Source organism: Aulonocara sp. 'chitande type north' Nkhata Bay, linkage group LG23 (genome assembly GCF_057382095.1).
Source record: "Aulonocara sp. 'chitande type north' Nkhata Bay isolate Kocher_YH1m ecotype deep benthic linkage group LG23, A_spYH_male_GT1.1, whole genome shotgun sequence".
Taxonomy (NCBI): Eukaryota; Metazoa; Chordata; class Actinopteri; order Cichliformes; family Cichlidae; genus Aulonocara; species Aulonocara sp. 'chitande type north' Nkhata Bay.
This window is the reverse complement of record NC_141365.1, coordinates 45,979,745-45,994,142: the sequence shown is the minus strand read 5'-3', so window position 1 is coordinate 45,994,142 and position 14,398 is coordinate 45,979,745. Positions and strand designations below refer to the sequence as shown.

Sequence of the window (14,398 nt, the reverse complement as noted above, 5' to 3'; positions counted from 1 at the left end):
CATGGACCAGCTGACATTACCCAGCATTAGAGGCGGCTGTAAAAAATTCATGTTCCCATTTAAATGGTTTTAATTTGAATAAAACGATGTTGATTCATTCAATCCTGAATCGATGTTTAATATAAATGTATTTTGCCAGAATCTCAGGTTAAAGCTCACAAACTATTTCAACAAGCAGCAAACAGCTAAAACAGTAAATGAGAGCAGCTAAACACACAAAGATGGAAACACAGAGCGTGGATCGTTCACTCGACGGCACGTACACGGACACGCCGTCGGGGCTGAAAGTGGACAGCTCACAGATCCTGAAGCTGCAGGTTTCATCTGTCTCCAACCAAAACTGAGTGAAGCAGCAGCAAAAGAAGATCCAAACTCTGCTTCACGTTTGATCAATATGCTCATGAATTCTCTCTGACTTTGGCTGTTCCTGCCTGCACAGCTCTCTCTCTCTCAGTGTACTCCAAGAACAGCTTCAAACATCTGTTTCTGCATCATTCACTGTTTATTAGCCACCAGTCTGCTGTTGTGTTCAGTGCTGTCGGCCTCTGACAGTAAAGCCTCATTTCTGCTGTTCCATGGAAACTTTTTAAAATGATGACAGATTACAAACTCTCAGCTGTGTCTGTAATCAAACCTCTGTAACTTTGCTTCACTTCAGCAGCATCAGCTCATGTTCACATGTTGCTTCATGGTTTGCTTCAGTTTTTGATCGACTGCAGAATATTTTGAAGGTTATCTGCTATAAAAAGCCAGAAGAGGAAAATCTGCTTCATGTGTTTCTGTTTGATCCTCAGTGACTTTGACACAAAGGCCTCTGCTGTGATGATCACACCTCTGATCAAGTCTCACAGTGTCACAACTGATAAATGATCAGAGTTAGAATATTTCTGACTGTCTGCTGTGTGCCGTGACCTTTGACCTGCTAAAGACAGTCAGCTGTGGATTATTCATTGTTGTGTCTGATACTTAGAACTGTGAGGAAGAAGCTACACAGTTAATCAGGGTCCCCTCTCTCTGAATCAGGAAAGGTGGGCAGGCCGCGTGTGGGCCGCGGGCCATACGTTGAGTATCACTGTTTGAAATGTGAACATTGTTCTGCTGCAGTCAATGGACTAAACCAGAGAAGAATAAAACAGACTTTACCATAAAGATCCTCAGTGTGGATCAGTATAATATCAGCCTGATGTCTGCAGTTTAGTGTCAGCACAACTTTCACATCATATTCATCTCAGCACAACTAAAACATGCTGACTGACCTCAGAGTTTCAAATCGACATCGTGGATTCTCCAGCAAATCACACAGATGCTTCACTCCTGGATCCTGCAGGTTGCTGTAGGTTCCACTCAGGTCCACCTCTGTGGGATACGAGGGGTTGGACTTCAGTGCTGCTGCCAGATAATCACAGCTGATCTCTGACAAACCACAGCGCTCCAATCTGTATAAAGAATGAAAAATGTAAGTTTATTAGACAAAGTGCTTGAAATCATTCAGTGTTTCATCATCTGTTCAGAGCTGAAGAAGGTTCAGAATGTAGAAGTTTAGAAAATGGAAACTCCAAACAGCTGAAGCCAACAGGAAGCAGCTTCAAACAAACACAACAAGAGAAAAAACTCTGAATGTTTCACATTAAAGTCGTACATTTCTCATAAAAACAGGACAAAGACTTGAAAAAGTCGTGTTTTTCCTTCCAGGAACCACATGGCTTCACTTTTAAAGGTGAAGTGTGACAGAAATGGACATATTGAAATCAATGATATCAAAGCTGGAATCAAATGAGTCCAAGTCTTCTGCTGATTCAGCATCACATTCATCTTTGCTCCTTGTTCTGCATCCCCACCATAAATATAAAGAGGCAAAACTCACATTTTCCAAAATCCTCTTTAAGCTTCGACAATAAAGGAAGATAGTTTTATACAAGTCTTTGTGGTTTTCTTGTCACCCAGATGCCCGAGTACTTAAACTTGTTATAGCTGGGTTTAAAAGGGGCTAAAATACACAAAACTCCCCAGTTGTCGTACAGATAGACTTTGCCTCGCTCTTCCCAAAATTCACTTTATATCCAGAAATTGTCCCAAATTCCTTAAGTATGCATTAAGGTGACCTTGAGGCTCTTAAAGGCGCCTATAAATAAAATGTATTATTATTATTATTGTAAGTCTATCCAAAAGTTTACAGAGGCTGTTCGATGGGTTGGAAATAAATAAAATCATGTCGTCGGCATAAAGAGAGACTTCATGTTCGATACCCCCTCGATGTTTTCCCTCAACACCAACACATTGTCTCAGAGCAACAGCTAGCGGTTCAATGGCAAAAAGGAGACAGAGGGCATCCCTGTCCTGGGGGGCAGATTATTGTTAGTCTGGACGGCTGTTAGAGGGGAGCAATACAATACTTTTATCCAAGATACAAAATTAAAGCCACATTTTTTAAGCGTATAAAAAAAAATCCCATCTCACCCGATCCAACGCCTTTTCTGCGTCAAGCCAAATTACAGTTTCCAATGTATCACCTTTAACATGGGTATAAATGATATTTAATAGAGCTCTAATGTTCAAAAAAGAGTGCCTAATAAAGCCCGTCTGGTGAAATAATGGAGGACAAATACTTGTGTAAGCGACGGGCCAACACTTGAGCCAGGATCTTGGTGTCTGTGTTGAACAAAGATATTAAACGACATGAACGACAATCTAAATGGTCTTTTTCCTGTTTTACAATTAAACACATCACTGCTTGATGCATTGTTGGAGGCAACGACTGTGAGAGGAAGGATTCTTCAAAAGTTGATTTTAACAGTGAATTCAGTCGGTCAGAAAACTTTATGAAAAAATCAGATGGATACCCGTCGGGGCAGCAGATTTTCCAGACTGCATGCTCCGTACGGCCGTTTCAATTTCAACATTAGAGACAGGTTCCTCCAGACTAGCGATCGCATCTTCTCCCAAGGAGGGAATATCAAACACCTTATTGAAATCATTGTAGAGCTCAAGGATAGTTGGTTAGCTGTTCTTAGTTGTAGCTGGTGAGCTGATAACTCGCCTGTTTTTCCTCCATGTTCATAAGCGTAGCTGCAACTTTGACTAAGCTTGTTTTGTAGATATGAGATTGTATTCAGTTTGTCATTGTAACCGCTGTGTATATAATACAGGCTCAGGAGAGTGGCTGCACACAGCATGTAGTTTAGTGTCACGGTCACAGTGGCTGACCGTATGGAGAGTGTGTGGAGGACTCAGGCGCAGACACTGGCGCAGACATGAAACTGAGTTTTGAACGAAAAGCGTGCCTTTATTTCGGCTGAAGACATCAAACAAGGCAGAATCACAGTGAAGAGAACTAAACTGGGGAACTAATACTATAATAAATCATGAAGACACGGAAAGCTATGGCTAAGAATACAAAAGACTGGGCATGAAAATATGGAGGGTGGGAACACAGATGACGCGACACAGAGACTAAATACACATGAGGGATGATCAAGTTCCAAAGATTAAAACTGTCAAACCTGCAGGGGGGATTGGCTGTTCCAAACCTGAAAAATTATTTCTGGGCAGCTCAGATGAGACCCCTGACTGTATGGGTGCGGGATTTGTCTGAAACTCAGTGGCTAAACATTGAGAAGACAATGTGCGAAAGATCATTGGTATCCCTGCTTTTTTCTAACATTTCAATTAAAAATGTGCATATGGGGGAACGGACGAGGGTCACACTAAAGATTTGGCGTAGAATCAAACAATCATTTGGTCTTCCAAAAGAAATTTCAATGTTATCAAGCCTCTCCTCCCTGCAGGGTTTTTCTCCTATTGTGGAAGACTCTGGCTTCAGAGCATGGTCACATAGCGGGCTTCATAAACTTTGTCATGTTGTGAGGAATGGGCACCTGAGCTCATTTGAACAGTTGAGGTCAGTTTCGGCTTCCTTCTTCTGACTTTTTTAGATTTCTGCAGCTAAGAAGCTTTTTGACAAAACATAAAGAATGGAGGCAAGTTTTGGAGCCCTCACCCATTGAGGAAATATTTCTAAAAATATTTCAAAGTAATTCCTCCCCAAAATTAATCACTCATTTTTATAACGCATTTATGAGTTTCAATACAAATGCAACTTTGGATATTAAGGCAAGGTGGGAAGCTGAGACTGCCACTCAAATCTCAGAGGACACCTGGGAAGAGGTGTTCGGTGAAGCCCATCTGGTGACTAATTCTGGGCTGTGGAGAGAATTTAAATGGAAGGTGGTCATGAGATATTTTAGAACCCCAGAGATAATTGCCAAAATGAAGCCTACAAATCCTGACACCTGCTGGCGAAATTGTGGTACTTCTTTAGGAACCCACTCACATAAATTCTGGTCATGCCCAAAAATCTGCTCACTTTGGAATGACATATTTAAAGTTCTCAGTACAGTTTTCCAACAACCATTAACAAAAGACCAACAGTTAGCCATTTTAGGAGTCTTACCAAAGGGTTTTGCGAGAAACAAGAAAAAGTATCTCTTAAGAATCTTACAGCAGCACTAAAGTGTATCACTATTAAATGGCTGAATCTTGACCCACCTTCATATAATATCTGGATTGATAAAGCAAGAGAAATTTACCAGATGGAGGAAACAACATCTGCTCTGCGGATTCAGAGAGAATTGTTTACTGAGCGTTGGCGACCCATACATGCTTTACTGTTTCAATAATTTAGCATAGGTCTGTTTCGTTTTGTCCATTTACGGCTAAGTTTGTCACAAGTTATTTAATATTACATAAAGTTTTTGTTTTTATTTTCTTTTTCTTTTTGTTGTTGTCTGTTTGTTTGTTTGCTTGCTTGGGTTGTGTTTTGTGCTTCCTAATTGCAGTTCTTATTTTAATCTACATTTCTGCATTGCAGTTCCTGTAACTGTCCTACTTGTGAACATTGACAAGCACAAGTTGCAATGTTGTAAATTATAATAAAAATTGAGTTAAAAAAAAAGAAGAACATTAAAGTCGTACATTTCTCATAAAAACAGGACAAAGACTTGAAAAAGTCGTGTTTTTCCTTCCAGGAACCACATGGCTTCACTTTTAAAGGTGAAGTGTGACAGAAATGGACATATTTGAAGTCCAACGCCTTTTTCCAGTCACATTATTAAAGCAGACAAACTACAAGCTCATTTTCATTCCAACAAGTCATCTTCTGACCTGGACTAACAACACTGGTCTCTATGTGCAGCTGGCTGTGAGACCAGTGCTCAGGGAGCGTCTACAAAGTGCAACACTGAAAGAACATCACACACTCATTTGCTTCCAGCACTTTCACACAAACATCTACTGTCATTATTGTCACCAAACTCTGTGGATCCTTTATTGCAAATTCAAATGGGATCAAATGGTCAGACAAAAGAGGGTTATGAGGAAATATGATGAAATGTTGTGTATTAGCAGCAACTTATTGAATCTTTTTCCTCAGAAACCAAACAAAATGATTGACAAACATGTTTTTACAAACTCAGTGTTGGACTTGGATCAGCAGGATAAGCTGATGTTTAAAGGCATTTGAGTCTCGCTGTATGAGAGTCCAGTTCTTACTCAATATTAATCAAAGCTCTGTAACTTTGCTTCACTTCAGCAGCATCAGCTCATGTTCACATGTTGATTCATGGTTTTCATGGTTGATTCACCTCATTTTTTAAAAAATGACCTCTGACAAGAAAGTCTCATTTCTGCTGCTCAACACTGAAGAAATGTAAACTTTCAAAACGATGACAAATTGGAAAACACAGAGCTGTGTCTCTTTTTTTGTGTGTGTCCCGTTTGGATCTTTAGCCATCAGAATTGTTGTCTTAACGCCAAGAAAGATGCCAAGCGGATTTATTTTACCAAGTGGATCATCATGGCCTTTCCATATTGGTCCATTTGATTGACCTTTATTATAATTATGAATTTATTTTATTTTCGGTTGCTACAAACGGGACAGACATGACTGGGGGACAGGACAGGGAGAGAGAATGAAAGAAAGAGAGGGAGAGAAAGAAAACCAAAGGGGAGAAGAGACGGTGAGAAAGGGGGGAAGAAAAAAAGAAAAACAAACAAAACACCTGGATCACCTGTATGGAGAAAAAAAACAGAAGAGAAAGCAAACAACATAATAAAAACAGCACCATCACAATAAACTAGCTAGTAGTAGATAACAGTAGATACTAAATAATAAACGATATTGTGCAGCACGCAAGATAGACAGCGCACAATGTGCTTAGAGGCAGCAGCCATAAAGGTGTAGTCCGCGTCTGTGAACACCCGTGTGTACACCTGTGTGCACACCTGTGTGGATCAGCATGCTTGTATTCCAAAGGTTTCTCCATGTAACGATCTGCTAGGGAGTGTGGGGAGCCATAGCCCCGTCCACCAGGGTATGAAGCAGGTATGGAGGAGATCCAGGCCCCAGATATCCAGAGGCCCCAGAGTACAAGGACCCGAGGAGGACCACCAAAAGGGGGGGAATCGCCAATCGGCCACCAGGAGTGAGCCGGTACATACATGAGCGCCCAGCCCCAGACGACAAGGACCACCAACACACCAACGTCTGAGGGCATCAGCCACCGGCAGGGAGTGTGGTGAGGGGAGATAGGCCTCCGTACTTTGGAGGGCCTGAGATGTACCCAGAGAGGTGGAGTCTAAGACCCAACCTGACACATAGACACAGACGAACAGGCGCACGCGGACACCAACGTGCATTCCCACCCCATATGCACAACCAAATACTCGGCACTCACCCAACGTGTAGACAGACACAAATAGAAACTGCACAGACCATCGCACTCCCCAAACATACTCTATATCCCAAGTCCAGGTACCCCCGCCCTCAGAGGGGCAAGCCGCACCTAAACCCAGGAGATGTAACCCTTCTCTCTGGGGCGGAGGCAAGCGGACCACCTCTTTGATTAGAGCTGTGTCTCTAGTCAAAGCAGAGATGGAACGATGCCACTTTTTATGTCCGATATCGATATGAATCCAATATAGTCGATTTTATAATCAAACGTTTTTTTAATATCTTGCTGCATTTTGTATAAGTTCATACTCAAGTTTAAAAAATCTAAACACTAAAGCTGTTCAGTTATACCTGTCTGCAAAAACACACTGCAGCCAAAACATTAGACAATACTGATCTTTGTATTTTGATGCGGACGTCAAAAACTCTTTGGTTGTGAATGAAAGAAGTGCAACATCAGCACAAAATAATGTTTCTATTGAGCAACTAACACAAACAGGTTGTAGAATGGAGCCTTTTATACTCACAGCTGAACAGAAACAACATCCAGAGTGGAAAACAGTGCAAACAACTGCAAACAGGCTTCATGACACTCATGTTTGATCAGGATGGATGTCAGTGTGAGCTGTTTCTATCACATTTAACCTCACAATCAATTTGGTCTCATTTCTATACAAAACTTAACACAAGTATGAAAAAAGTGTTTTTGATTGTTTTGTTTTTTGAACCATGAAACTGTTTAACAACACAGTTTGTTTCAAAGTCAAACTTGAGTCTGTCCATCATTCGGTCAGACTGAGCAATGACAGCACACAGACGTAGACAACAGCTCTCTCAAACACCAAACTCAGGTCCTGTTGATGCTGATATACAGTGACACAGTTACATGGGTGATTCATCCTTTTAACTTTATCTTTAAACAGCTGCAGCTGTCACTGACAGCGCATGTGGTACTTTAACCTTTGGACTGTTTTCATCAGTTAATTATGGAGTTACTACAAAGAGTGAAACTATAGGATGATCTGTCTGCTGTCACTGGGTGGTGCTGAGGTCTGAATCTGAGGACGGCTCCTGTAGTCACAACAAGAACACAATCATCACAAACTGAAATATAAATATGATGGAGTAGAGCTTGAATTAGCTCCAGAATTTAAATATCTTGGGGTCATTCTAGACCCAACATTATCCTTCAAGAGTCACATAAATAAAGTGTCCCAGGTACTTAAATTTAATAATCGAAATTTTAATCATATACGTAATAATTTAAATATGAATGTTGCAAAAACTTATTTTTACTCAATGATCATCTCTCATATGGACTATTGTTTGACGTCCTGGTCACTTGCTTGTCCAACAACACTTAAAACTATTGAAAACATTTATAAAAGACGTTTAAAACTACTTGACAAAAAACCGACTTCCCACCACCACTGTCATGTGTTAAAAAAACATAAATTACTGAACTTCAATAACTAGGTGAAACTTAAAAGAGTGTGTTTAATATATAAAGTCTTACACTCCCTTGCTCCACCACCATTAAAGCAGTTCATTAGGCATAAAGAAAGCTCAGACAGGACCACTCGAGCTACAATCCGAGGAGACTTGTTTATACCCCACAGACGGACAGCATTTGGGCAGAACGTCCTCTCTGTCCAGGGAGGCCATCTGTGGAACAGTCTTCCTCAACCCATTAGAGAATGCTCTACACTCAGTTTGTTTAAGGCAAAGGTTAAAAACTGGTTATGGACAAATCAAGTGTGCGATCATGTATGAATTGTATAGTTTTAATGTTTTATTTGGGAACAGAATGGTGTGTATGTGTAAGTTTGGTGACTGAGTTTTTATTATGAATGAATGATGAATTTTTATGAATTATTATGTCTATTTTTTATGCTTAAGGACAACAGATGGAAATTAGTCCTTGGCTATAATCTGGTATGTTTACATTCATGTAATTTTTTTTTTTTACATTTATGTTCATTAACATGCACTGTCCTAAATAAATAAATAAATAAATAAATAAATAAATAAATAAAGTTTATCTCTCAAATCTGAAATAAAGCTGATCCTTCTGTCCTCCCACACTCGGGAGTGTTCTTCTCTTCTCTTACATTTTTTCAGTCCTACAGTTCTGCTGACAGCTGACATATGAGCTGTTTATTTAAAAAAGCCTTATATACGAACAGATGTTCCTATATCATGTTCACCTTTGAGTTGTTGGAGCTTTATAAATGGACATCTGCAAAGATGTGATGATGGAGCAGGTTTCAGTGCTGCTGCATCCTGGTCACAACATACGGAGGTGGTATCAGCACTGGTATCAGCACTGGTATCAGCACTGGTATTGAAGAAGAAATATTAATGCTTCAAACTATTTGTCTTAAAGGATGGAAGCTGTACAGAGTTCTGCACATGTGTCTTTGTGAACATACCTCATTAACAATATTTCAGACAGTTTTTAACCTGAATATTTGCAACAAACTCAGTATAAAAAATACAGTCAGTGCTAAAAAATTAATCAGTCGAAAAATTAAAATTTTAACTTAAGCTGCCAAGAGGAAGTCGTTGGTTTCAGTAAATATCAGGCTTTGCTATTTGATCGGTTTTTACAGATTAATGAGGAGTTACTGAAGTGCCAGGTTTTTAAAGTAGGTGTTACTGTCTTTACACATGTGGAGACTGAAAACATGGTGCTGTTTAATAAGATATTTAATATTCAGCTCTGCACAGGAGCTGCAGCGGGATGCAGCCTGTTGCCTTTACAGTATAATACTTGTAATAAAAGTACAGTAACCGTTATTAGTGACTGAGCAGCCCGGGGCGTTTCTCTTGATTTCTTTAGTCAGGGTAAATTCATTCACCTGCACGGGTTAGCTAAACAAACCCTGACGGCCGAGTGCTCATCTTAGCTAGCTAGGTCTCAGGACCGAGCAAAGGACGGTAGTTACGGAGTAGCTTACCAGAGGTGTGGACTCGAGTCACATGACTTGGACTCGAGTCAGACTCGAGTCATTAATTTTATGACTTTAGACTTGACTTGAAAAAATGTTCTAAGACTTGTGACTTGACTTGGACTTTTACACCAATGACTTGGGACTTGAATTGGACTTGAACCGGTTTACTTGAAAAGACTTGATATTTTACCCCAAATATAAAATTTAACATGCATATTATATAGAGATTGAAAATGTGACGTCATTCACGGGTAGAACCGCAAAGGATTCTGGGAACTCGTGGCAAGCGGTACTAGCGCACGCAGGCTTTCAATTAAAATCAGTCACACAGCGATAAAAAGAAACACAAAAATGTCAAGAAGCTGTTGTATTATTAACTACAATAGCCGGTCGCATGACAGCCACGGGAAGCCGACGGGTAAAGAGATCGGTTGTTATCGGATTACGTCGTTGAAGAGAAATTGTTCGAGCCATGTTTCCGAAGTAACAAAGACGGACGGGTGGCCTGGATTGCAGCCATTCAAAGATCAAATATAACGTCCCAGAACCCTCCAGCTCACAGGTTAGTCTGCTCCAAGCATTTACACGAAGGTCAGTCTGCTGTTGTAGTTAATGCGTCATTTTCTTAACATAATTGGTGATATAGGTTACAAGCAAGTCTGGCGCTGAACAGAAATTGTCGCGCTATGCTCCTTTGTTTATTGTGCATAAATAGTGAATTGTCCTGACACAATATTGCGTTTCGCTTCTGTTATTATGGTACATTGACAAAAACATATACTTTTATTCACAGGATAAAACAGGTTTTTTGTATCACTAATTGCCCAGTACGATTACAGCATACAGTATTATTGTCACTGCTACATTTCTGTGATGGGTACCAGAAATTATTTCCACTACTAATTAATTACCATTGAGCTCAAAGGTCCTATTAATAAACGGTTAACGAATGTGTATTTATGACGACGATTTGTGAGACTGGTAAACTTATGATACGTACGATGGTCTTTCGTTCTACACGGTGCGTTTCAAGGTCCTGCACCCATCCGTCGGTAAACTGTACCTGGGCTTGTTGCAGTGACCTGAAGTTACTAAACTTCATGAGTGTATGCACTCACTCCAAGAACCGTATGATTATAAATATGCATATAAATATGCTACGATGAGATAGCTGACTTCATCTAACTAGCAAATGTTTTCCAGGCTCTGTTGGTGATGCAGTTTTTTTTAATGTGTATGATATTTTTGTCATGCGATTTTAAAGCCGGTCCTACAACCGCATCCAAGAATAACATGCAGCTTATCTCAGAACTGTCGGTGAAAATTATTCTTGGAGCTAGGTTTAATTGAGCTGCATTTTAAAGAGGTGCAATTTCACAATTTGTGTATATTTTCTAAGTTCACTATTTTGTCATGTGTTGAGAAAAACACAGATTTTAAAATTACATGGTCTAATATTTACATTTAGCATAACTGCAACATGCTTTTTTTCGTTGTTTTTTTTTTTTAAAGACTCGAAAGGACTTGAAATTCAAAGTTTCAGACTTGTGACTTGACTCGGACTTTTACACCAGTGACTTGAGACTCGACTCTGACTTGCCTGACATTACTTGAGACTTGACTTGAGACTTGAGGATAAAGACTTGAGACTTACTTGAGACTTGCAAAACAATGACTTGGTCCCACCTCTGTAGCTTACAAACACGTTTAACTTACCGAAAAAGTGCAGCGGGGCCTCGGGTCCTTCTGTCGGGTAGTCCAGTTTACTGAAGAACACCTCAGGCTGTCAGGTTAAAACACTCGGTCGTGTCTTCGTAGCGTAAACGCTGGCCATCCTCTCAGAGCCTACCTCTATCTGCTATTCCCGAACAGAGATACGCAAGTTTCTCCGTGACTGCAGCTGCCAGTCAATTCAATTCAATTCAATTCAATTCAATTCAATTCAATTTTATTTATATAGCGCCAAATCACAACAAAAGTCGTCTCAAGGCGCTTCATAGATACAGAGAAAAACCCAACAATCATATGACCCCCTATGAGCAAGCACTTTGGCGACAGTGGGAAGGAAAAACTCCCTTTTAACAGGATGAAACCTCCGGCAGAACCAGGCTCAGGGAGGGGCGGGGCCATCTGCTGGTTGGGGTGAGAGAAGGAAGACAGGATAAAAGACATGCTGTGGAAGAGAGACAGAGGTTAATAACAGATATGATTCAATGCAGAGAGGTCTGTTAACACATAGTGAGTGAGAAAGGTGACTGGAAAGGAAAAACTCAATGCATCATGGGAATCCCCCGGCAGCCTACATCTATTGCAGCATAACTAAGGGAGGATTCAGGGTCACCTGGTCCAGCCCTAACTATATGCTTTAGCAAAAAGGAAAGTTTGAAGCCTAATCTTAAAAGTAGAGATAGTGTCTGTCTCCCGAATCCAAACTGGAAGCTGGTTCCACAGAAGAGGGGCCTGAAAACTGAAGGCTCTCCCTCCCATTCTACTTTTAAATACTCTAGGAACAACAAGTAGGCCTGCAGAGCGAGAGCGAAGTGCTCTAATAGGGTGATATGGTACTACAAGGTCATTAAGATAAGATGGGGCCTGATTATTTAAGACCTTGTATGTGAGGAGCAGGATTTTGAATTCAATTCTGGATTTAACAGGAAGCCAATGAAGGGAAGCCAAAACAGGAGAAATCTGCTCTCTCTTTCTAGTCCCTGTCAGGACTCTTGCTGCAGCATTTTGGATTAGCTGAAGGCTTTTCAGCGAGTTTTTTGGACATCCTGATAATAATGAATTACAGTCGTCCAGCCTGGACGTAATAAATGCATGAACTAGTTTTTCAGCATCACTCTGAGTCAAAGCTGCTATGATGACGTTACACCCCATTTTAACATCACCGCTGTCGGAATTAGAATCAAACTTGGACATAAATCAGCGTGATGAGAACTATACCTCCAAAGGTCGGGTAGGCCAGAAGTAAACGGCTATGAAATGGGACGGTCTAGCCTTCAGATTAGCATCACCACTGTCTCGATGGAGTTTAATAAACTCAGCTGTCTGCTCCTTGCTATCTAAAATCTAACAGGACACTGGAGTAAACTCTCGACCATCTCACACTTCTGCTTAATCAGTTTTCTGTTTGACGTTTATTCAGCTGTGTGAAAACCACCCGGGGGATTAATAAAGTGGCTTGCAAAAGTATTCGGTCCCCTTGAACTTTTCCCCATTTTGTCACATTACAGCCACAAACACGAATCATTTTTTATTGGAATTCCAGGTGAAAGACCAACACAAAGTGGTGCACACGTGAGAAGTGGAACGAAAATCATACATGATTCCAAACATTTTGTACAAATAAATAACTGCAAAGTGGGGTGTGTGTAATTATTCAGCCCCTGAGTCAATACTTTGTAGAACCAGCTTTTGCTGCAATTACAGCTGCCAGTCTTTTAGGGTCTGTCTCTACCAGCTTTGCACATCTACAGACTGAAATCTTTGCCCATTCTTCTTTGCAAAACAGCTCCAGCTCAGTCAGATTAGATGGGCAGCGTTTGTGAACAGCAGTTTTCAGATCTTGCCACAGACTCCTGATTGGATTTAGATCTGGACTTTGACTGGGCCGTTCTAACACATGGATATGTTTTGTTTTAAACCACTCCATTGTTGCCCTGGCTTTATGTTTAGGATCGTTGTCCTGCTGGAAGGTGAACCTCCGCCCCAGTCTCAAGTCTTTTGCAGACTCCAAGAGGGTTTCTTCCAAGATTGCCCTGTATTTGGCTCCATCCATCTTCCCATCAACTCTGACCAGCTTCCCTGTCCCTGCTGAAGAGAAGCACCCCCAGAGCATGATGCTGCCACCACCATATTTGACAGTGGGGATGGTGTGTTCAGAGTGATGTGCAGTGTTAGTTTTCCACACAGAGCATTTTGAACAAAAAGTTCCATTTTGGTCTCATCTGACCAGAGCACCTTCTTCCACATGTTTGCTGTGTCCCCCACATGGCTTGTGGCAAACTGCAAACGGCACTTCTTATGGTTTTCTGTTAACAATGGCTTTCTTCTTGCCACTCTTCCATAAAGGCCAACTTTGTGCAGTGCACGACTAATAGTTGTCCTATGGACAGATTCCCCACCTGAGCTGTAGATCTCTGCAGCTCATCCAGAGTCACCATGGGCCTCTTGGCTGCATTTCTGATCAGCGCTCTCCTTGTTCGGCCTGTGAGTTTAGGTGGACGGCCTTGTCTTGGTAGGTTTACAGTTGTTCCATACTTCTTCCATTTCTGAATGATGGCTTGAACAGTAGTGATGTGACGTTCTGTATCGAGGCTTCGAAGCGTGTGTCGAGTAATGGAGGGGGCGTTTCCGCGAAGCGCGTATCGAGGCTTGCTTCATTTATGGGAGGAGCTGAAAATGATGACGTCCGAAGCCTCGCTGTCCGGCTGTACCACGTGACTGGTTCAGGAAGCGGTTCAAACTTTGCCGCGAGCTATGACAGCGATATAAACCCCTCAGACCCCATTCAAAATGTGGGCGTTTGATGGAGAGTTGCGGTTAGTGAGAGTTAGAGACAGTTTGGAAAAAAAAGAAATCGCCTACGACCTGCCACAGTGGAGAAACTGTTGTTTTTAAATAAAAACCAATGATGTGTCCCCTAAACACTAATCACTAGGGGTGCAACGATATTCGTATCGATATTGAACCGTTCGATACAGTGCTTTCGGTT

General features: G+C 41.1%; 1 protein-coding gene across 1 annotated transcript in view; it reads right to left on the bottom strand.

Moving 5' to 3' along the window:
- The window catches only part of LOC147302785 (uncharacterized), a 431,420-nt gene that overhangs the window by 403,208 nt on the left and 13,814 nt on the right, over positions 1–14,398 (bottom strand). The gene's annotated exons all lie outside the window — the stretch shown is intronic.